We start from the raw sequence: 24541 nt of genomic DNA, 5'->3' as shown, positions 1-24541 counted from the left end.
TTCTTTGAAGGCCATTTTCTATTTCTGATCCCAAGTTTCTATGTCTTCCTGAGGCCCACAAATGCAGCACTTCTCTTTTCATTGGGCCCCTCTCAGGCACCACTAAATTCATCTGCTTCTCAGCCCCTTCTCCTGGTCCGTGCAGAGCTTTGCTGTCCTGCCTCTTCTTCAGCAGAATTCCCCTACTGCTACCATTCCCTATGGAGTCCAGCAGCTTTCCTGAGGAATCTCCCTGATTTTTTGGAGGCCCTCTCTCAGGATTCCCCTCCCCTACTCTGCTGCCTGGGGGGGGGGGTGAGTCTCCTTCTCCTGTTACAGGCCCTAACTCAAAGCTCTCCTACAATAGCCTACCCCATTTCCAGCAAGTGCCTTAACCTAACTTCCTCAGCCTGCTCCCAGAGGGAAACTCCCCTAATTCTCTCTCCCAGCTTTCACTGCTTCACAACCACAGGTGGGGCCAATCTTTCTAATTAATCCCCAGGATATCCATCTGGGGTCACTAATTAGCCCGTATGTTACCAGCTCATTAGTGAGGCTGAGAGATGGCTGTTATGTTACAAGTAAGACTGAGCCCAGCTTCCCTCAGAGAGCCAGGAAAGGATGGTGGGTGCTGTAACAGAATAGATTAGATGGTCCAGTACAGGTATTTTTCATCTTTAGTTTATTATTCTTTGACAAATGTAGGTTGGGGTTCTACTACCCATCTACTGCTCTCATGGTACAGGAAGTGGGTCATCTGGTCACTCCATACTCAAGTAGACCAGCCAAGAGAGGAAGAGGAGGAGACTGGGTGGACTTCCCCCCCAGATACCATTCAAGAGGATGTGGAGTGGGAGATTTTCATGTAATGAAGAAATTACCTTTAGGAACATAGGGTGCTGTAGAGTGAGTGAGTGGGGAGAGGATAGGCTAAAGTGTCAAGGGCCCAAGTGTTTCTGAGCTTGTTTTGGGTCCTGTGCTGTGTTTGTAACAAGGCAGCATCCAGGAAAAAAGTGTGTCAACACAGCTCTTGGGGTAGGAAGGGATCAGTCTGACTGGCTCTTTTGTCTCATCCCCATCCTGGAGAGCCTGTCCCTCTGAGAAATGATGTGCAGGGCTGCATTCCTGCATGTAGATCCTGTCTGTATGAACATGGGCTGGCTTCACCCACTACCACAATGCAGCTGCCTCTTGTATGGGGCAGCTGTTTAAAAAAGGATCCCTCTCCCAGCTCTGGTCCACGTACTTGTAGAGTAATATTCATGTCCAATACAAACATCTGCATTAAGGTTGTAAATTGAAGCATGCAAGTTAGGAGATTTACAACCTTCACTTGGCTATATATCCAGAATCCATGGAGTTAGTTACACTGGTGCACAGCAAGTCAAATCAGTTATTCCAAATTTATATTACATAACAGAGATCAGAATCTGATTTCTAGTTTTTCATTCTATTTGTCTAAAGCACAATGCATATCTATGAAGCTGCCTTAATAACCATTGTAGTAAATGTTCACTACAATAAATCATGTAAATCCTTTAAAGTGATGCTTTCAACTTTAATTTTACATGTTTTGTTTATGTCACTAGAATAATATTTTTACTATAAACATAATTTATTATTGTTTAGCTGGCAGGTCAGTGGATTTGAAGCTCACCTCTGCTCAACTGTTCCTGGCATTTCAATTAAGATCTTACATCACATTTCTTCCAGTATCCATTAAAGATCATCATGAGTGATTTTTTTGCTAGAACCACCTGAATGACTTCAATCAACTTTAGAGTCAAAGTCTAATGCGGTTTGCCCTAAAGCCCTGCATATGCACTTGAGATGTGATGAATATATTACACATAGATTTTATTGAACATTACAATGGCAAACATAGGAGAGGAAGCCGAAAGGCAAATAAAACATGTGGTAAGCGTACAACTGCTTCATTGACTTGACAGGCTCCTATGTACAGGGGCCTAAAAAGAAGCAAGTAACCTTGAGATTTCTTGGCTAGAGATCATATTAAAGGAAGCCTATCCCACCTCTCTTATGCCTTCAAACTTGTTTTGAATATACTGTCACTGACCCAACCTCCCTTTGAAAGGGATATCAGACTACAGGATAACCACAGACTTGTCCTCTGGCTTGCATCAGACGAATGATTGTCTGTAATGGACTGACCAGTTGATCCTGGCTACATGGGACTATTGCCCACAGAAGAAGTTCATCAATGCTGTCCCAATGAAGTGCTGCTATTCTTGACTCCTGTCCTGAGGGCAGCTGACCCCACCCATTACTCCAGTTGACACCACTGGGTCTAGAAAGTACTCAGGGTCCAGCATGAGCTTCAGTCCCATTGAAATCAATGGATCTTAAGCAGGTGCTTAAAGTGAAACATACTTAAGCACTTTGCAGGATTGGGCTGATGACGATTGCAATTGGACATTGTGCTGTTGTTCTCTGATGATGTTCCAGTTCACTTGGTCAGAACAATGGTAGAGATGGGAGGGATTGCTTTTGACCACTTCCACTGGTATATATCTTTGTCTTATTTTCTTACCAAGGGGTGATCATGTGGGCGAGTCAGCAACAGTTTCCTAAAGAAACATTAAATTGTGCCAAGTAGAATTCCTATTAATTCTGCATTTAAAAAAAAACCCACTATGATAAATGTTCCTGCAACAAAGTAATAATGACTTGCCATTTATTGCTGATAACTCTTTAGGTGCTTGATCACTATGAATTATTTTGTATTCACTGTCATTGCACTAATCATTATTAATTTATTTGATATCCATGTGGCTGTCATATACAATCTCCTGAGACTTCCATTATAACAGCATTAATTAAACATATCATTAAGAAGAGTATCTTAGCCTTATGAAATCGTTTAGTATTCATAACAATATTGATCATAATGAATTCATTTGATATTAATGTGAACGTCCTATGTACTTCTACAGAAATTCCATTGTAATTTAGTAATGATGTGCCATTATAATAAATGGTTACCAGCAGAATGGGCAAGTTGTAAATCTCTGTATTCACTATATTTTGACACAATACACTCACACACTGTTAGAAACAGTATAGGAGCATTTGGCATTTTTAGAACTGAACTGGAAAATACCTGCTGTCAAGCAGTGCCCAAAGGAAACATAGGGATGTTACCACACTCACATGCTATTCTAGGAAGAACTACTTCCTGGAGTGGGAGTGGGGAATGTTAGCATGGAATGCTACACACAATAGACCGGAGAATTAGCTGGGTCAAATGGCATAGGTCCATTTAACGCTTGTTGAAGATTTAATCTAGTGTTTCTTGGTTATTCTAGCTAGGTCATGACTGCTTAGATGGTACAATGTTAGCCCTACCTGCATAGATTTTTGAACAGTGTGCCTGCATTTTTTTTAAGTGGTCTGTCTCCTTTCTAATATTTGAGCTAGCCTTTCTTTGTGTTTGCATCATTTGTAAAGGCTCTGGTGGTTCTCATGGACACAGCTGCTTTGGAAATCAGCTCTGTACTTACAAGTAGAGCTATGAAAACACTGCCTACTGCCTCTTCAGCCTGTTGCACTGGCATGGACAGCTGTGCTTTCACATTCAATGCCAAGAGTTTTTAAAAAGCTATCAAATAAATTATAAATAAATCAGGCAAGGAGCAGGAAAGGGTTACTCTCTATTTACTGCATATATAACTCTAAAACAAATAATACCAAGTATTGGAAGCTGGTGCTTTATAAAAGCAAGTTATTAAATATTCACAATCAAGTAAATGCACACAACACACAATGGGCGCGCTCAGTAACACACAGAACTCATTCCCACGTAACCATGATATTCCATCCCATTTTCTCTCTCCGATGCTAAGTTCCCTTCAATCACTCCCATAACTGTTATTTCTTTCTCCCTTCTCTTTGCTCCTGGTATCCTCATTCATCACTATGCCCTCTTTGTGCTTCCCTGCATTTAGTAATTTCTCTGCTCAGACCTCCCTTCATCTCTTTCTCAGTATTCCGCATCCCTTTGGAGTCTTCGCTTCTCTCCTTCCTGAAGATGCCATTTCTTTTTGCCTGAAACTCTTGGCTTTCCTCTTTTACTTCCACGTTCCTCCTTCAATTCCCCTCAAAGTGCCTCCTTTCTCTTTGTACTGTAGCTTCCCTTCTCTTTCCAAAGAGCCTAACTTCCTTCTCATTTCTGAATGGAGCTGCCGCTTTTGAGTGAGACTAGAGGCTCCTGTTCTCCCTCACCTCACTCCGAGGGTTTGCAGCTGTTGAGAAGTGGGGTTCCTCCCATTCCCATGATGCATTTTCTTTCCATCAACCCTCAGAGCAGCTGCTTCCACTACTACTGAGGTTGTGAGGGATAAGGTCAACCTGACTTACTGCAAATGAGCAAACCATGCTGACATCTCAATCCAAGAGGAGTCAAATTAGTAGCCAAAAGCACTCCTCAGCACAGCTTTATTTTCCAGCCTGGTTATCTCCCTAGAGACAGCCAGAAATGTGTCTGGTCAGAGGATGGGCAGCAAAACGTGGTGACCTGTAGCCACAGATATCACAGGCCTCAACAGCCAGACCTGAGCAGCAAAAGTGGGGACTGAACAATCGCTGGTTTCTTTGTTTATGTAAATATCACTTCAATAACCTACTCTTCAAAATGTAACGCAATCACTGTTTTATTAGTTGTATTACAGGAGTACGTAGATGCCGCCTCCACTGTCAGGGCCCCATTGTGCTAGGCACTATACAGACATGTAGTAGGAAATACTCCCGGTCCCAAAGTATTTGTAATCTAAGTAGCCAAGCCAGACCAAAGGTAGCATCAGAAACAAAGGCACAGAGATGCTAAGTGACTTGTCCAAGGTCACACAGCAGGTCAGAGTCAGAGCCAGGAAAATGAATGCAACTCTCCTAATTCCCAGTCCAGTACCCTACCATTGGACCACACTGCCTCCACAACAAAAATACCTCTGATTATTCTGTTACTTAATGGACACTGCACAAATCTGGAGCTCTCTGGGTATTGGCTTGGTGAGCCCCAAAGGCCATCTTTGAGAATTAGAGAATGTAATTATGCTCTTGGTCACTACCTGCCAAAGCCTAATGCAGGGGGTAGGAGAAATACTCATTTGTATTTTTTCTCTTTCCAGCCGGATCAGAAAGTTCCACTAAATCATTGTGTGTCTGAGAAACCAAGTGAAAGCTGTTCCTGCTGTTGTCTCTCCTGATTACATAGAATTGGTCTTGCCAAGCAGGGGCACAGGAGACATACCATGTGAGTTGCCCCCTGTGACATTTTCCAGTGTACCAGGGTTCCAAATGATAAACAGAAGGCTGATAAAATTCACAGATACAGACAGGGCAAAAAAAGGTTACACAAAGCATCTGTAGACACTGCAGACAGAGAGAATGCGTAAGGAAACCACTGCTGGTTTAAGGACACAAGTTAATTTGGAGTAAATTTATAGCATGAGTCAAACAGCTTACACACTTGCACTTGGCAGCACTAAAAATGAGAGATGGCCAAAGTCTGAACATGGAGATGGGTCCAGATTTTGAACACCCTGATATGTACAGGTGTTTGCATCCAGGGATTTTATTCAAGCTACTATAGAAAGAAATAGTTTCTTTGCAAATTTTGGGTTTGAATTATTAAAATGTGAAGATGTTTGGATCGGGGGTGGGGGAGATTGGACCAGTCTCTACCCAAAACACTCAACATTAATACTGGAAAATGGAAAACTAAAATAATTCATATTAGGTGTGTTGAATACCAGCCATCAGGTCACACATATAAGCAGGAAGGGTATCACTTTGCCATCAAGATATAGGAATTGCCCTTCCTCTGTCACTCCAATCTTTATCAGACAAAAATCTGGGGACCAGTGCAAAGCTGTAGTTGTAGAGGGTGCAAAAGAACATGATGTCTGCGAAGGAATTCTTTGAAAGAAATAGAATTTGTAAAAAAGAAAAATTGAGATGAAGACGATGACTAAGAAGTGCACACTCCTCTGATGCTCCTTAATAGGAGTAGGTGGGAATATTTTTCCCATTAATCTTTTCTGACATACAATTGGCAACCTAATCTAACAGATTCTGTCTGTGTTCTAAGTGACTCTCACCTTATTCCCTACAAAGTGAAGCACGCTGCCTTGGAATTTGGGATCTCAGAATGTAGCAATGATGTTCTCTGTGATCTTCAAGTGTGTTGGAGGGGGGGTCATTTTCAACCCTGATAGTCCATCAAATGCTACTTAAAGTATCCTTGCATGCATTTTATTTGGCATTTATTTATCTGGCAAGCAACTAGGATGAATGAAGCTCTTGAGGCAAGCATCATGGCAGCTCATTAACGATGAAATGATTGTTTACATGCTCTCTACAAAATTCCACTCAGTCTTGGAACATAGATGAGCAGACATGTGGTTTCTCCCCATCCCCCACTTTCCACACATACCATCATCCTTGGAGCAGTGCTGAAGTGTCAGCAATGGCAGTTATTGAGAGGGTGGAATTCCATCTGGGCAGGCTTTTCTATATTGGCATCTCTTGTAAGATATGATAAGCAGGAAAAGAACAGCTGAAGTGGCTTGAGGTCATTTTTATCCTTGCTTAAGAAATCATGGGCAATCAAATGAAGACATTTATAATAAATAAATATGTAAATAAATTAAATAAAATGCGACACCATGGCCAAAAGTCCCCATATTGGGTTACACTTACCAAAGGGATGAACCCAGAAGAGAGCAATAGACCAGCTACCTTTTATAATCTTCTAATTGAGCTTTTCCAACACATTTTAGTTTGGCAGCGTTCAAGGCCAAACATATTTTCTGACTCTTAGATACAGAACTTCCAAAGAAGCTGCTGCTAGTGTGGCCCAAGTTTAGGCCTGGTATTTGGAATATTCAGAGTACATATGTACAGCCATGCTGAATGACATCGCTGCCCTGTTGCCTCAGCAGACTGGCTATTATTGTAGTACAGTGAACCCAAGCATGTCAATATCATTTCTGTTTATTGCATGTGGAGCCAACTGACACCAGACAATAAGAAAGATCTCTGGTTCCTTCATGCTAAGTTGGTTGAGAAAGAAAGTGACACCCACCTAGCATTTATATTTAGGAAGGAGAAAAGACAGGAGGGGAATAAGAAGCAGAGAGACACAATAAGGAAATAGAGAGAAATAAGTGTTAGTGGCAGACAGATATTGAAGAAAAAAATTGAGAAGGAAGAGGGAACTCATCCAGGCAAGAAAGGTGAATTAAGAGGAAAAAAACAGTCCAATGAGTTAATTAACACATTGTTTCATTTCATCTTGGGAGGAGTAGCTTGACAGAAAATTGGAAATCCTGTATTAATTTGTGTTATGGGAGTAAGAGGTGTTGCAAGAAGGGTCTGTCTATCTACTCATACATCCCCCATCACTATAGTGTCTAAACTCTGCAATATTGATGCATTTATCCTTCCAACACCCCAGTGAGGTAGGGACGTATTATACCCATTTTACAGATGGAGAATTAGGACACAGTAAGCAACTTGCTGAAGGTCACGCAGGAAGCCTGTGGAAGAACTAGAAACTGACCTCAGATCTCCTGAGTTCCAGTCCACTGCTTTAATCAAAAGATCAATCCTTTGGAGAGTTAATTCTTCTGGAGATTTTGAGTGTTGCTGCTATAAAGTTAGTATCAATACTGGTCAGGCTATGGATCATCCTGTACTGTTGAGCTTGTGTTTATTTGTTATGGGGGAGGGGGGATTGTTTATGTTTGCATGTCCCTAAAGTAAATAATCTTTTCTGAAAATTGGTGTAATCTAGAGACAATATTTTCATTCCAAACAGACCAGGCTCCTTCACAGGTGGTAAAACCAATAGAGTGGTGTAAACTTGGAAAATAGTGTCACAACCTTGCCAAACAAGGAACATTGGCCAAGAGTGGTAAGATTCTGGCCAAGCCCACACAGCATGAGGAAGAAGGCAGTGAATCCACGTTAGAGGCTTTTGCCTGGGCTGAGAATGACTGCAGACAATAATATAACAGATCCTTTCGATCAGAGTTTGTGCATTCTAACATGTATGTCTTTCTTTATTTGGATTTATGTGCCTCTGCTGTAAATTACAAGAGCAAAAATAAAATTAAATAGAAGATTACACCTTGACAGCCAGTAGAACTCAACCCCCAACAGAACACAAAGCTCCTCTCCCCCAGGCAGGTCTAAGACCCAACAGTTAGTGATGGGCCAATGTCAGGGAGCTAAGTCTTGGTTTGATTCGGGCAAGGTTTCCATATCTACCTGAAGCTTATCCAAATTATCCAGAACATTGAGAGCTCCTCTCCTCTCACCACTCTGCCATCAGGCCCTGAAACCCTCTTTGACCTCCACATAGCCTCCACTTCCACAGCAGAATGATGTTCACTCTGTTCATTCTGTTTTCATTCGAGGATGTGGGCAGCCTCTTACCCCTTGCAATGACAATATTTGAGCTCCACATGGATACTGAGAAATCTGCATCTTCAGCAGGCCGACTAGTCTTTTCTTCTGCACTGGCCAGGGGAGCAGGCCCAGCAGAATCTAGTAATCCCATGCTGGGTTCAGCTCCTCTGCCACTTCAGAATTAAAAGGCACTCAAGAATTTATTCCCCAGAGCAATCCATGTGTATAGCTTGATTTTGACATAGTCCCACATGACATTCTCACAAGCAGACTAGAGAAATACGGTCTAAATGAATCTACTATAAGATGGGTGCACAACTGATTGAAAGACCATACTCAAAGAGTAGTTATCAGTGATTCACTGTCAAAATGGGAAGATGTATCTGGTAGGGTCCCATAGAAGTTAGTCCTGGGTCTGCTACTGTTCCATATTTTCATTAAATGACTTGAACAATGGAGTGGAGATTATGCTTATAAAATTTATGAGTCACACTAAAATGGGAGGTGTTGCAAGCACTTTGGAGGAAAGGATTAGAATTCAAAAGGACCTTGACAAATTGGATAACTGCACTGAAATCAACAAGATGGAATTCAGTAAAGACAGGTGCAAAGTACTATACTTGAAGGAAAAATCAAATTCGCAGCTACAAAATGGGGAAAAACTGGATATGTGTTAGTATTGCTAAAAAGGATCTGGGTGTTAGAGTGGGTAACCAATTGAATATGAGTCACCAATCTCATACAGTTGCAAAGACGGTTAATATCATTCTGGGATGTATTAATAGGAGTGTGTTATGTAAGACATGGGCGATAATTCTCCTGCTCTACTTGACAATGCTGAGGCCTCAGCTGGAGTCCTATGTCCAATTCTGGGTGCCACACTTTAGGAAAGATGTGGAGAAGTTGGAGAGAGTCCAGAGGTGGGACAACAAAAATGATAAAAGGTTAAACATTTAGTGTTGAGAAAAGAAGACTGAGGGGGGGATCTGATGATAGTCTCCAAATATGTCATGGGCTGTTCTGAAAAGTCAGTGGTCAGTTGCTCTCCATGTCCACTGAAGGTAGAACAAGAAGTAATGGTCTTCATCTGCAGCAGTAGGGGCAAAAAAAAAAAAAAAAAAAATCTAACCCGCTTCAAGACTGAGCTTGGTAAGTTTATGGAGAGGATGGTATGAGAGGACAGCCTACGATGGCATTTGGCCGATCTGCAACTGCTAGCAGCAAATATCTCCAAAGGCTGGAGATGGGACACTAGATGGAGAGGGCTCTGAGTTACTACAGAGAATTCTTTCCCAGGTAACTGGCTGGTGGGTCTTGCCAACATGCTCAGAGTCTAACTGATCACCATACATGGGGTTGGGAAAGGAATTTCACCATGGGTCAGATTGGCAGAGACCCTGGGGAGGAGGGGTTCACCTTTGTCTGCAGCATGGGGCATGAGTCACTTGCAGATTTAAACTAGTGTAAATGGTGGATTCTCTATAACTTGAATCCTTTAAATCAGACTTTGAGGACCTCAATAACTCAGCCAGAGGTTAGGGGAGTATTACAGCAGTGAGTGGGTGAGGTTCTGTAGCCTGCAAAGTGCAGGAGGTCAGACTAGATGATCACAATGGTCCCTTCTGACCTTAAAGTCTATGAGACAGTGTTGGGTTGATATGCATTGGCAGTTTTTTTTTTTTTTTTTGCACTATTGTTGTTACAGTTCCTGTTCTGCCAGTAGATTGAGGGCTTTAGTCTCTAGTGCAGTCAAATTAGCATCTTTTGGTAGCACTAAACCCATTTACTTAAAAGAGGAAAAGAGTGCACAGGGAGGATATAAAAAGCAAAATTAAAATGATTTAATTTAGTCTAAGGGAGATTTAGGTTAGATATTGGGGGGGGGGGGGGAATGTGACTGAAGCGGTAGTTAACCTCTGGAATAGGCTTCCAAGGGAGGTTGTGGAAGGTTTTTCAGAACAGATTGGACAAACACCTGTCAGGGATGGTCTAGGTTTACTTGGCCCTGCCTCAGCACAGGAGGCTGGATTTGATAACCACTCAAGGTCCCTCCCAGCCTTATAATTCCATGAAGCATCCGATGGCTCAATATCTTCTTTCTGAGAGTGAGGAGGGGCACCCATAAACACATGTTTTCAAGACTTCTGAAATACTTGATAGATATTGGGACAAATATTGCGGAAGGAGGTGGTTTGTATTTTAACCCAACCAGTTGACCCTTCCTTACGTTGAATGCTCTGACCTGAGTGAAAGTCAGTTTCATTTCCCCCAAAGAAACAGTTAAATCACACTATTTAAAAAAAGCAGTTTGAATACTTTTCTCTAACCTACATCTTTTTCTGAATGTCACCCTAACCACGAGCTGTTCAAATTCTTTGCCAGAGGGGGATAAAGAGAGGGAGAGAATCATGACACTACTGCATTTAGATGAAGGAAGTGATACATATAATGAGGTATGTTGTAGAGAGGGTGGACTTCATTATCAGAAAATAGAAAATAACTCATCTAAGTGTGGGCATTTGAACACCTGCTTCCTGTACTGTGATGTAATGGGCCTGTTTCTTGTACAAACTCAACTCCCAAATTTTGATTAATTCTCCCTCATCATTTTACCAAACTGTAATCCCAAACTATTCTACCACTCTGCAGTTACAGGCCAGATTACAAACCCTATTGCAATTATGCAGACATATGACTGGTAAAAGCCAATAAAAACATTTTAGATCCCTGATTTCACATTTGACAGAATAAGGGTTTGTGGGCTGTTGTTTTTTTCAAGATCATATTTCAGGAAGGAAAGCTTCAGGCAGAGCTAAGCGTCCAGTGAAGGTGATTGCTAGAACTAAGCCTGAACCGTAATCTACCAACAGGGTGATTCTTACAAACACTCATAGCGCAGTGTAAGCCTCTCACGCTAATGCATAGTGAAACTTGATGACAAAGATTTTAAGACATTGCAGCAATTTGGGATGCAATCAGCCACCACAGTTTGTTAGTAGACATGTGCCTCTGTCATAACGATGTCTAGTTATGACTTGTTTCCTTTTCAGGTAAAAGTAATTTGTTTTTTATTTTAGGCTGCATTAAAAAGAGAGAACAAAAAATGGAGATAGGATAAGAAAACAGATTTTTATATTGAGATTGCTGTAGCAACAAGAACATATTTCCAAATACCCAGAGCTAAACAGCAGTTGGTAATTGAGGAGATAGGATGCTGGCATTGTGTCAAACCACAGAACAGTGCTGCAGTAGAAGGGGGAGAAAAAGCAAACCTCTTAAAACTGTAAGCTTACCTCCTTCTGCGTTTATGAATTCTTGGTCTATGCCAAGGGGGAGGAACTCAAAACACCCCCTAAAACCTGGCAATGGCTTTATATCATTCTTTGGTTTTGCTTTGTTACTTTCCAGCAAACATAAAAGAAAAATCAGAAGCTTTAAATGAGGCCAGATTTGTTACATTTTTTACCCTAGCATTAGTCAAAATAAATATTCCTCAGGAAGTAGTTTTGGCAAGAAACAGAAAAGCATAGCTAATTTTTTTCTCCTAATATGGATGTAATTATGGACAATACAGTATGTTCTTATTGCAATCATTGGACAGAACTGCTAGTATTTACACAATAAGCTTTTCAGAGGCATATTTTCCTTTGTGTCACAGCTGCAGTGGGAGTCTTCTTGTTTAAAATGAATGGCTTTTTAAATAATTCCTAATCCTGATGTTTAGGAAAACCAAGTAACTGCAACTGAAACTTCTAACCATTGGTTTGAGAACTCTAAGAACATAAAGAATGAAGAAATTTCATGTTCCTCCCTCCCTACTTTCCCTCCACCAAGTTGCTAAATGCTTTGCTGTGTTAGCATATGCACATATCTATTTATATTCTGTAACAGAATGAACTTACATTAATAGCATTGCTTTCAGTCAAGGCCATTACTATGGGTGATTGCACAATTTGGCTGACGACCCATTCCCAACCTACTCCTTTTAGCTTTCATAGGCATGTCTAGGAGTTAAAATAGTTTTACTACATCAGTGTGCTGTTTCTACATGCAGCAGGAGTAAGTCTCTTGTAATGCCTTCCCCTTGGTAGTGACTTTCCTTGAGCGTCTGTAACCAGGGAGGAAAGGGACTTTTCCCTGATGCACAGGACAGGAGGGAGTAGGACTGCTAACCAGAAAGGACTCTAGCAATGGAGGGTATATTCACAGTTCAAATGCTATAAAAGGCATTTTACTGAATGTGAAGTTTACCCCCTGTAACTATAGACAGGAGAATGAATTTGGGAAGTCAGCGTACTTGGCTCGGGAAGGTGTCCCAATACTCTTTGGAGCAGGGGCCATCTTTTTGTCAGATGTGTGCAGAGTGCCCACCACCTTGGGGTCCCAATTCCCAGTTGGGACCACTTGCCACTACACATATACAATAAATAATGAAAATGACTCTGTCCGTAGGCACCTGGGTCCATCATGCATGATGAAGAGGTTCAGCTGGGAAGCACTGTGGCATTCTCTCTCTCACAGCCCACCCAGTAACAAGATCAGCTGCAGGGGTCAGTGAATGGCATGTACTGCACATTGGCTCACTGTTCTCACCTGGCTCTTTATTTCTTTTAGTAAGGCAGCCCACTGTCATTGCTGTAGCTGAAGCACCAATAAAGGAATAACTGTGACCAGGATATTTTTATTGGGCTCAAAAGGAAGTAACTGTTTGGTACAAATGCTTTGTCTAGATAACTTGGCAAAGGTTCGGCGGAATGAGGTGGGACCAGCCATGGCTGCATTATGCCATAACAAGACAAACTGGCCACTGATGACTGATCTTGCCCCATTGAAGTCACTGGGAGCTTTGCCATTGATTTGTTTGGATATAGCCCCTAATCAGCATACCTTGTTCACATTTCCCCTCTGCATTATGATCCCCCTTTGAGATTCACTGAGTGCAGTGGCTGATGGATTCCTGTAGGAGCTGTTCTGACAGGGGGCTAGAGGGAGTACGAAGGACCAGGAGCACAAGAAGAGGTACAGAGACTGCATACAGTTAGCCCATTCTTCTGCAGAGGTTATTCAATCTGCGGGTTTGGGAGGCTGAACTCTTATTCCTTCCAATGGGAGAACATGTGAAGTTTGCAGATTCTAGTTGTCATGTAACTCCCACAGCACGATTCCAGGAAGCGGGGGGGAGGATGAGAATAGTGCTGCATTCCCCATTCCGACTTTTGAACTCACAGGGCTGGGATCCATTTGATTTCAGCAGCATCTGCTTGCAGAAGCTGAGAGTACAACTGTGACGGGTTGGATCACAGAACCTCCCTTGGGAGCTGCCACCTGATGTGTCAAGGCTACTTCTGCCCCTGCTTTCCCTGCCAGCTCGGGACCGCAGCACCCTGTCTTGCTGAGCCAGACACGCCCGTCTGCTCCAAAACCGACCCAGGGTCTGAATTACTCACCCCAAAGCTGCAGACTTAGCTGAAAGCAGCTTACAGAAGTGTTCTTGTCTTTAACACTCAGATGCCCAACTCCCAGTGGGGTCTAAACCCAAATAAATCTGTTTTACCCTGTATAAAGCTTATACAGGGTAAACTCATAAATTGTTTGCCCTCTATAACACTGATAGAGAGATATGCACAGCTGTTTGCCCCTCCTCCCCCGGTATTAATACATACTCTGGGTTAATTAATAAGTAAAAAGTGATTTTATTAAATACAGAAAGTAGGATTTAAGTGGTTCCAAGTAGTGACAGGCAGAACAAAGTGAATTACCAAGTAAAATAAAATAAAACACGCAAATCTAAACCTAATACAGTAATACAACTGAATACAGGTAAAATCTCACCCTTAGAGATGTTTCAATAAATTTCTTTTCTCAGACTGGACGCCTTCCTAGTCTGGGCACAGTCCTTTCCCCTGGTACTGCTCTTGTTCCAACTCAGGTGGTAGCTAGGGGATTCCTCATGATGGCCGCCTCCTTTGTTCTGTTCCACCCACTTATATATCTTTTGCATAAGGTGGGAATCCTTTGTCCCTCTGGGTTCCCACCCCTCCTCACTGGAAAAGCACCGGGTTAAAGATGGATTCCAGTTCAGGTGACATGATCACATGTCACTGTAAGACCCCAAGCCTTCATTCCTCCCAGCCTGACTCACAGGAAGGCTTGCCTGCAAACAGAGCCATCCACAGTCAATTGTCCTGGTTGATGGGAGCCATCAAGATTCCAAACCACCATTAATTGCCCACACTTTGCATAATTACAATAGGCCCTCAGAGTTATATTTCATATTTCTAGTTTTAGATACAAGAGTGGTACATTTATACAAATAGGATGAACACACTCAGTAGATTATAAACTGTGTAATGATACCTTACAAGAGACCTTTTGCATGAAGCATATTCCAGTTACATTATATTCACTCATTAGGATATTTTTATAAAATCATATAGACTGCAACGTCATAACAATAATTCCCCTAGGAACATGATTCTGACAAACCAGGGCCTGTTCCTGTATTCCTTGTTCAGCCAAGATTCCTCAGTCTAGAGTTTTCAGAAGTATCAGTCTTTATATAGGGGTAATACCTGGAGATCCCAGTCCCATTGTGATAGGCACCATACAAACACATAAACAGTCCCTGCCCTGAAGAGCTTAGTCAAAGTATAACAAATAGACAACAAATATAGTGGACAGAGCAAGCCCAAGGGAAAAGTGAGATGATTAGTCTGCTCAAATCAGAGATCAGTACTGTTGTAGAGAATGTTATAAAAAACACTACATGTTAAGGGTTTAGTCTTGGTTATGTGTTTAGGCCCTGATTCAACATAGCACTTAAGCACATGCTTAACTTTAAGTACCTGAGTAGTTTGATTGACTTACGTGGAACTATTTATGTGCCTAAATAGCTTTGCTGAACCAGGGCATTAGCCCTTTTTCTATGAAAGTTGTAAGTCATCTTCAAATTATACCTGTTTTCCTTAGTGCCGCTTTTTAATCTCACAAGGAACAGTGACCAGCTCAGTAGCATGGCCAGTGGATTCCTCGAAGCTCATCCTCGATCCCCTGGTCCTAGCTTATTGAATTGGGTTTAACAAGCAGCAGAATGTGCCAGCACTAGATTACCTCTCTGTGTCTAAAAGGAACATGAGTTAACAGTAAACCTCCAATAGTTTTAGTGCATGAAGCAAGGAGATTAAAGAAGATATAGGAGGGCCTAAATTTAAAGTGAGAATTTTTTATTTTCTAATCGAAATTAATTCATTTTATGAATCACCATAAAAGTGAGGTTTTGTACAATGACACTCCGCTGTGAACATATTACATAGGATCACAGGGTTTGAGGTTTTTGTCATATCACTCTCCTCTCCGCCTCTCCCCTAAGGATACAAAATATAGGCCTTCCTGATAGAAATATTTTTAAAAGCAGATGTGAAGGGGAATCTTCCTTTGAAAACATGGCACATTTTAATAGTGCCCATTATTTTAAACAGGTGGACAGGGACATCCTGATAGTTTTAATTTTCCTTTGGATTTAGTTCCACTTGTGATTCCACACACACATACACACACAAAAACCCAGAGCTGTCTATTCAATATTTGGTGTGCAACAGAAGGTGCCACTTTGTCAGAGCCCTCACTAGAAATGACGGTGCAATAAAAGATTATTTTTCTCTTTCATTTCCCCCGTGTTAGATTGAGTCTTCCTAGATGAGATTGGAACTTCTGTGGGGAGACCAACCTCGGAATATGAGAAATCCTGTGACACAGGGAAGGTATGGACAATTGGGGAAGATTTAAGCATCTGAAGAAAGGCCGCACAACAACGAATTTCTTTGTTTCCAGAGGAAATTCTGTATACAGTTACACAGATTATTTATGGCAACAGATCTTGCAAATACATTATGTGACAGACATGGAGAGACAACATAAGGGTTAAGTCAATTTTCTGCCTTTGCTGTGAAATGGCTTTGAAAGGTGAGGTAATTAGTGCTCCACAAGCGGGAGGGTTATGGTCATTTTAGAAAACAGCCCTGCTGCCTTTCAGCCAAAAATGCCATTGAGGCTATTATCATGATCTATTGTTTGTGTTGCACTAACACCTGAGGTATGGCTACACAGGAGCTGGGAGTGAGCCTCCCAGCCCAGGTAGACAGACTCGTGGTAGCTTGACTCACGCTAATGTGCTAAAAGTAGTAGTGACACTGCTACAGCTTGGGCTTCTCAAGCCCACCCGAACCCCTGGCTCTGAACTCAGCTAGCTAGTTCAAGTACCCTCTAGAGCCGCAACATCCTCACTGTTATTTTTAGCCTGCTAGCTTCCTAGCCTGCCTACCCAGACTGGGAGGCTCCTACGGTGTAGCCGTACCCCCTAGAGGCCCCAAATAGGTTGGGGCCCAGTTACACTAGAAGCTATACAGACAAGCTCCAGGCTCAAAGGCCCAGATCCTCAAAGATATTAAGTCACCTAATTCCCATTGAAATCAATGAGCGTTAAGTGCCTAAGTACCACTGAGGATCTGGGCCAGAGGCTGTCAGGGCCAGGGCATGGGTAGCCTGGCCTAAGGGTTGGGATTAGCATCAGGCAGAGGCCAAGCGCCCAGGAGTGCCCCAGGAATCAGGCCAGGTTGGAACACCAGGAGATCAGAGTCAAGAGACAAACCAGAAGAGAGGGATCAAGAGCCATTACCAACAGTCAGGATACCAGGAGACTAGAAGCAGGACACAGGAACAGGTAAACACCAGAGCATCAGTCCATGGCAGGATAAAGCCTAGCTGCACAGATAATGTCCTGTTTCCTCCTCTGGCTTAAATAGGGGCTGCAGCCTAATCAGCAGCCTTGGAGCTCTCCCAATCAGAGTGTAGGGGCAGGGTTTGTGCCCCAGTTGGGCTTCATGGATCCTAGTCCCAGTTGCTGCCTATGAGCTGCCAGGTGGAGGACTGCAATGTGACATCTCCTAGGAATTCCCCCAGACCTGCATTGGAGACCCATGGGGCCCTACACAGTCTTACGACTTGGTCTTAAGCTGCTTTTGGCAGATGGCACCCTGCACCCACATGGAGCCTGCTGGAGAGTCAATAGTAGCTATCAGCCACATCCTAAAATATTATTCCTTTAGAATAGAATCAAGTGGAGCACTTTGCAGTATCAGGGCCTTCACTGAAGACAAGATTTAACAAGAGGGTGAAGTAACCAAATGGGGAGTGGCTGGGATAACATTTATACAAGCATTATTCACTACTAAAGGAAACCTTTGATAAACTTCTTTCACAATGAAAGAGGCTAGGTTAAAACAAATCATGAATGGGAGGAAGGGAGGAGCAAACCAGAGGAGGAAAAACAATGATCAAATCAAAAGAAGATAAATATTTTCACAAGTAAAATTATTTTATTTAATAGACATCATGCCATAAATTAGTTGTTTTCCTGTGAAGTCCTCTTTGTTCAGGCAACTTGCCCTTGGATAAATAATGGTTGTTCTTTTTGCACAGAAGTTTTGTGTCATTAGCTGATAATCATCACCCCTTGCATCTCATAAATGGAGAAAAAGGCAACAAAAGTGCTCACCATCTCCAAGTTCACAAGCCGAAAGTGATCAGCAAGTCTTGGAACACAAGATTCTCCCCTGCTTCATTGAAAAGGAGGACAGTCAAGGAGACAGACCAAAATGCTGACTCTCATGTCTGCATTATACATTTCTTTAAGGCATATAGCAGCAGACAGGATTTTTCCTTGAGTGGAAAATACTTTAAATAAATCTCTTTGACTCAGACTGGAAAAATAGCTATTAATCCTTTGTGCCAGAAATAGAAAAGTTGGTACAATGGTAGTGGAATCCTATTCCTTTGAATAGAGAAGGAGACAAACCTTCAGCAGCAAAATCTTCCAATATAACCGTCAAGGAGGAAACACATATATAATCATAATAGCTGTCTGCTGGTTGAGACAAATCTGATTCCTGCCTCTGCTGGTGATTGCAATCCTATCAACTTGCAAAAAGTGCCAAGTCTGCTCATGCTAGCATAATTTATGTCTGTGTCCCACATCCAGTTCTCTACAGCAGAGTTTGGCAAAGCAGAGGGAATGTTAGGAGATCTATACTCATTTAAGAAGTTATCTGAGCCTCACCAGAGTGGAATCCACTGTTATTCCTCTGAATTCCTTCCTATTTAGATTGCAAGTTCTTTAAGGCAGGGAACATCTTCTCATGATGTGTGTACAGTGCGCCATGGGGTCCTGATCACCAACTGGGACCTCTATGTGCTACCATAACACACCAAAAATAGTAAAAGTAAACTCTAAGGCCCTGATCCTGCAACAAGCTCTGGGTGGATGGACCCATATGCCTGTGCAGCGCCCAGGGACTGAGAAATCTGCAGGATCAGGGCCTAAAAGCCTACAGCCTATCAGTCACAACAATTCTTATGGGAAGTGAAAAATGGCAAAGATTCCACAGTTATTTTCTGGAATATACAATGCCAGTCTTTTAGGGTAGTTGAGCAGGGAGCAAGTTTGGATATCTTCTTCCCCCGTGCTGCAGGAGAAGCCACATAGTCGTATCTCCTGAAGCTGTTGAACCCTCTAGGTAAAAGCCCCAACACTCCTGACTAGTGCTTCTACACTGCCTTCCATTGCAGAATCCACCTGCTATTTGTGCCCCAATCCCAAGTGCTATGTTTCAACCCTCTGTCTCCTACTGGAGGGACCACATGCAACCCTCTCCCCAACAACTGACCAATCACGACTTCCCAGCTTTTAAAACACAGCTGGAAAAATGTCAATGAACAAGTTGGTGACCATAATGTTGACAAGCAACCCTGCTTGAGGCATTTCTTCTGCAAGGCTTCTGAAAAGCCCAGACAATTACTAAAAGCTATCTTGACGGGCAGATGAGGAAGAGCTGACACTTAATTTAAAATTAAGGTTTTTTAATCAATTGCAAAGGTATGTATTTATATATTCCTACCCTTTCACCTTTTGTATGTGACACATATTCTTAGACTGTAACCTCTGTGTCTGCCTTCATATACATTTGTACAGCACCTAGAATAATGAGGCCTTGAGCCTGATTAGGGTTTCTGGGCACTAATATTGAGGACCGAATCCTCAGCTGATGTAAGTTGGCATAGCTCCACTGACCAATGGAACTACGCCATTTACACTGAGGATCTGGCCCCGCATACAGAAAAAGCACCTAATAGCAACAGTTCAGTGCTGAGAGAAATTTGTCTGGGAGGTTCTAGCTGGGACAGTCTCCTGTGCTAGGAGTTAGAAAATAAGAACATAAGAATGGCCATACTGGGTCAGACAAATGGTCCATCTAGCCCAGTAGCCTGTCTTCTGACAGTGGCCAATGCCAGGTGCTTCAGAGGGAATGAACAGAACAGGTAATCATCAAGTGATCCATCCCCTGTCACCCATTCCCAGAGTTACTGCTGTAACTTCTGATGCTGAGAGATACATGTACCTGAATATTTCAAACAGGGCTCTTTTCACTCATCTTGAGATGATAGAATTTGTAGCTATGCCTTTGTCACAGTTTCTAATGATTAGATTTGTTCATTTTATGTTTCTGCCTAGAACATCTGTGCCTGTTTTGGTCTAATTCACTCCCTGTTCTGTTACTCCAGTTTTACATTGGTGCATATCCACTGACATCAATCAGCTGGAGTAACACTGGAACAGAGGGAGAGCAATACAGTGATGAATCAGGCCCTTTGTTGTAAAGCAATGTCATTCCTGGCTCTGTGTGGGTGTTACATAACTGGATCAACAATAGTTATGGGAAATTAATCTCTAAAACATAAAACAGATGGGACTTTGCTCAGAGTTTTCTGCTAACTGGACTATAAATCTTTTCCCTAATTTGGCATCCACTTGATTTGAAAAGAATGATTTGTGGTTATTAAGGGTTAAACAAAAATAAAAGCGATTAAAGAATACTGTTTTGCCTGCTTAATATTAAAAACATGGCCAGTGATTTCCAGCACTGAAAGGCAGTGATTCTTGTACTGATACTGCAGTAAAAGCTAAAGTTAACAACTTACAGATATAGCTACCATATTGCTTTAGGGTGAGAAATTCATGTGTTCCTGCAATTTGATCTTCTGGTGAGCTGACCTTGCTGCAATAAAACAAATACCATCTCTTTGTAAGTGTTTTACAGGATTGGGGCTATAATATGTGTCAGTGCTGCAGGGTTTTGTAAATGATACACTAATCTGCTCCACTTCCCAGTTCATTCAGAATCAGTCCTCTGCCATTGCCCACCTCCAACTGATCTGTTTACATTAAGACCCGCAATGAAGTTTGAGCTGGGCAACAGCCTGTTCTCATTATTAGAATCTGGAACACAATTCTATTCAAGGCCCTAGTGTCCAGCAAAGTGCTCACTGTTTTATCTAATTTCTCATCTACGACAACCATCACTGACATCTGTGCATCTGGTAGGAGGTGTTAGACATCAGCTAATTCAGCCAACCTCCTAGCCTGGTTAAATAGCACAATAGTACAGGTACACAAAAATGCTGATAGTCAACAGCTGGAAGTTGTTACTGTATAAGCAAAATAAGCTATTCAAGAAAAAGGGCCAAGTTCAATCCTGATGTAAGCCAGTACGAGTCTGTTGCTTACATGGGGGCTGAATTTAGCCCAGAATATATTAACAAGTTTAGCCTTCTTCCAAAGTTAGATCAGCCATTTCCCTTCACGTATATTCTTACCATCCTGATATCACTGTCACCTCAGAAGGATATCACATTAAAACCTAACCTGGGTGCAAGCTTATGCAATGTATTGACTAAGTGGATATATTTAGTACTGCTCTCTTTTTGACAGAATGTCAGAGCTCCTCAAGTATCTGTGACTTTTCTCCTGATTGTTGGCCATATTTTTCAAATTTAAGGTCCTGAGTTTAAGTCTCATTGCAACATATGTGTAATTTACTTAAGGTAGTGTCTATTGTTTGTATAAAGCCATGGATTTGTTGCCCTTACCCTTGGTTAAACTAGCAAATAGATTTTTTTTAAATGGATGGTGTCGATCTCCTACAGTCATTTTTCATCTGCTTCCACTATCATTCAGTTGTCTTCGTGGGAATTTTTCCAATGTGTTCCCAGAATGTCCTCTCTCAGACTGAGCACGGCTTCTTTTTCAATGGTACACGTTACCCTATGGCAATTAAGTGGAGTAGAACTCTTTTTGCCACAAACAGTGAATTCCAAATTGATTAAATTTAGGCTACTTTTTGGCACTTACAATCTCACACCTAAAATGCAATTTACACCACTGTGTAGATCACACATGAATTTAGTCCTTCTGACTGCTCCGCCTAAAACACTGCAGGATAAGGGTTTGTGTTAACCTTGAATTACAAATGGTTTTGACTCTCTTACCAGTGTGACATCATGAAACTTTATGCATCTACTCATCCCTCACATTCTGAGTTTGAGTCTTTGCTTCTTACCCCACCAGTGTAACTTCTAGGAACAGGGCCATTTGGAGTTGTGTTAATGGCATTTGCCTCAGAGCTAATGGGATTCCCTTCTATTTAATATTTGTACCACAGCTTTTCTTAGTATTTTTAGAATGCAACTTAAAATATTTATCTATTGTTTTTTATTTCATGTTGTTTGTCCTGTTTGATGTTGACCCAGTGTAAGTACCCTGACATGCACAAAGAGTGCTTAATCAATTCATAATATTTGCAACAACTTGCTGAGTTTTGACTTTGAGAGACATTGTCTGGGACAGGTATATAAAAGGAGCTTTTTATTGTTGTTTGCTTGTTTTTCCCTGAGAGTGGCCCATTACTATAGATTGCTCTGAAATCAAACCAAGTGAGCAGCAAGAAATACTAAGGTACAAATCTATCTCTTAATTAGGGGGAGAAGGAGAGTACATAAAAACTTAGGTCCAGCTCCACAAAGGTCTTTAATCCCATAAATCCCATTAAAATGGAAGCTAGATGGCTAATTCTCTTTGAGGAGCTGAACCTTAGCTTGGAAGATTTGGTCAGGAATTTAAAACACTTTTGGTAAGTAGCACACAAATGAATTTCTTTTCTGGCAACCTCCTAAATGAACTTTCAGACATTGCTAATGAATGTGATAGTCATTTCACTGGGTTGAATATTTTAATGAGTGTATCCTTACAAATACTTGACCACTCAGAGAACTTGTCTTTTGTTCATGATGGCCCTAATGATTTTACTTCTCCCTTCTCCCCTCCCCCCATCTCTTGGGAAGGGACTTGTGTGATGCTCCTGCATATTAATCTTATTAAATGTGCTGGAGCTCACAATCTAAAACCTAAACTCCTTGGTTTAGCCACCAGATCTATTGCGAAAGTTATTTCCTCTTTATTTAACCTCTCTCTTGAGACTGTTGTACTGAACTGGACACACCTTTGTATCAAAGTGGAAGGAAATCAAACTTGATCCAACGCAGGTCTAGGTCACTTCTTCCTGTGATTCCTAAATCCCAGAAAAAAATATATATTCCCAGATAAGAAGTTATCTAACCTGTTGAGTTGTTTTATTACATAAGGCAGTCTAGTTTTCAAACAGTTCATTCCAGCCTTTCTACAAAAGGCTACACCTGTTATTTGTAGCCATAGACTCAATGTGTAGTCAATCAGAAGTCTCTCCTGTTTGGGAGAGTATTTCAGGTAGTAACTGGAGAGAGAAAACATTTTTAGAAACATTGGAGAATGTGATTGTAAAACCACAAAAATTGGCAAGGGAACTCAGGAAACAGTGTAGTAGCTGAAACTACTATTAACTCCTGTTTTGAAATTGACTAGATTTCAAGTTTGCTGTGTCCCTTTAACATTCTTTTTTCTGCTACATGTTAACTAAGTTTACATAATAGGAGGTAGGGTGTCCTGCTTCTTCTTAACTATGGAGATGTAATACTTTGTACAGAAACTGTCCTTCACAATCTGAATTTTATGTAGATAACTGAAGATTCATCTTTTTGTGATTATAAAATACCCCATTGTAATGTATAATTGGCAGAGCCATTCCACATGTAGGCATTCCCATCAGCTTGCATTGCTGTATATGTTTACACTTGGTAATACACCAAGTTACTTTCTTTCATATTTCCAGCAGCTTGATCCATCTTTTATCCTTTGTTCTTCTCCTTGGTTTGTAAAACTCCAAAGGTTAGAAGCAAAGCAGGTAAGCAAGCATTTGGTGTCTTAGCACCTAAGAGACAAAACCATTATCTGGCTCTCTTAGATCATTAAAAGTTAATATTATCTGATATTGTCCTTGTTTATGTATTAAGTGCCTTTGCTTCAATGTGTGCTTTTAAAAGACTATATTAGCATTTAAGAAGAGTCTCACTGTGGGAATTCCAAACTGTGTTAGCATCCTCTAGACAGAAGTGTCCACACAGTACAACTTCACATATTGCAGGTAACCGGGCAGCTGGAACTGGGAATTTTGAACTGGACCTGAAAGATGAGCTGTGCATGGTACTGTACTAGGTGATGCTGTTAGACTAGTCTTCCAAGTTCTTTCATTTAGCAAATGAGCAAGTTTTGACTTTTTGGAAGATTTGCTGTGTTGTTGCTACTTTGTGTAGAGGCAGCTGTGCAAGCTGCAGGAGAGTTTGCTCTTGGCCTGGGACTCTGATTGGAATCAAGTCGAAAGGCAGAAATGCTCCCTGGGATCTGAGCACAGGGGTTGGGCTGAGATTCCTGGAAGAAGGGGTTGCCCTGCATGTGCTGCTTGACCATCTCATTTCAGGACTTGTATACATGTAAATAAAGCAAGTTACAGTTAGAATATATCCAATTTCCACATCACTGATTTCTCCTCCACTGGGAAGCAGACCTGCAAGGCCCTGGATATGTGCTACCATTTGGCTGAGGAGCAACAGTGGTCTCAAAATTGGCTGCTGGTGCAGAAGCAGGGGCAAGTGTACATTCTGTTATTGCTTTATTGTATAGTCCTGTCACTGTTTGACACTGCTAACCTGAATAAAACTGTAGCAGGCTGCTGCTCAGAGCAGGCCTCGCCAATGAAGTTCCTAAAAAAATAAAACACACACACACAGATACACACACAATAATAAAGTCCCTCCCCTCATGAGGGTGTGTTTGCATGGAGTGGGAGAGGGAGGGAGTTCTCTCTCCCAG

This window comes from Emys orbicularis, chromosome 1, assembly GCF_028017835.1.
Source record: "Emys orbicularis isolate rEmyOrb1 chromosome 1, rEmyOrb1.hap1, whole genome shotgun sequence".
NCBI lineage: Eukaryota > Metazoa > Chordata > Testudines > Emydidae > Emys > Emys orbicularis.
This window is presented reverse-complemented; position numbering follows the sequence as displayed.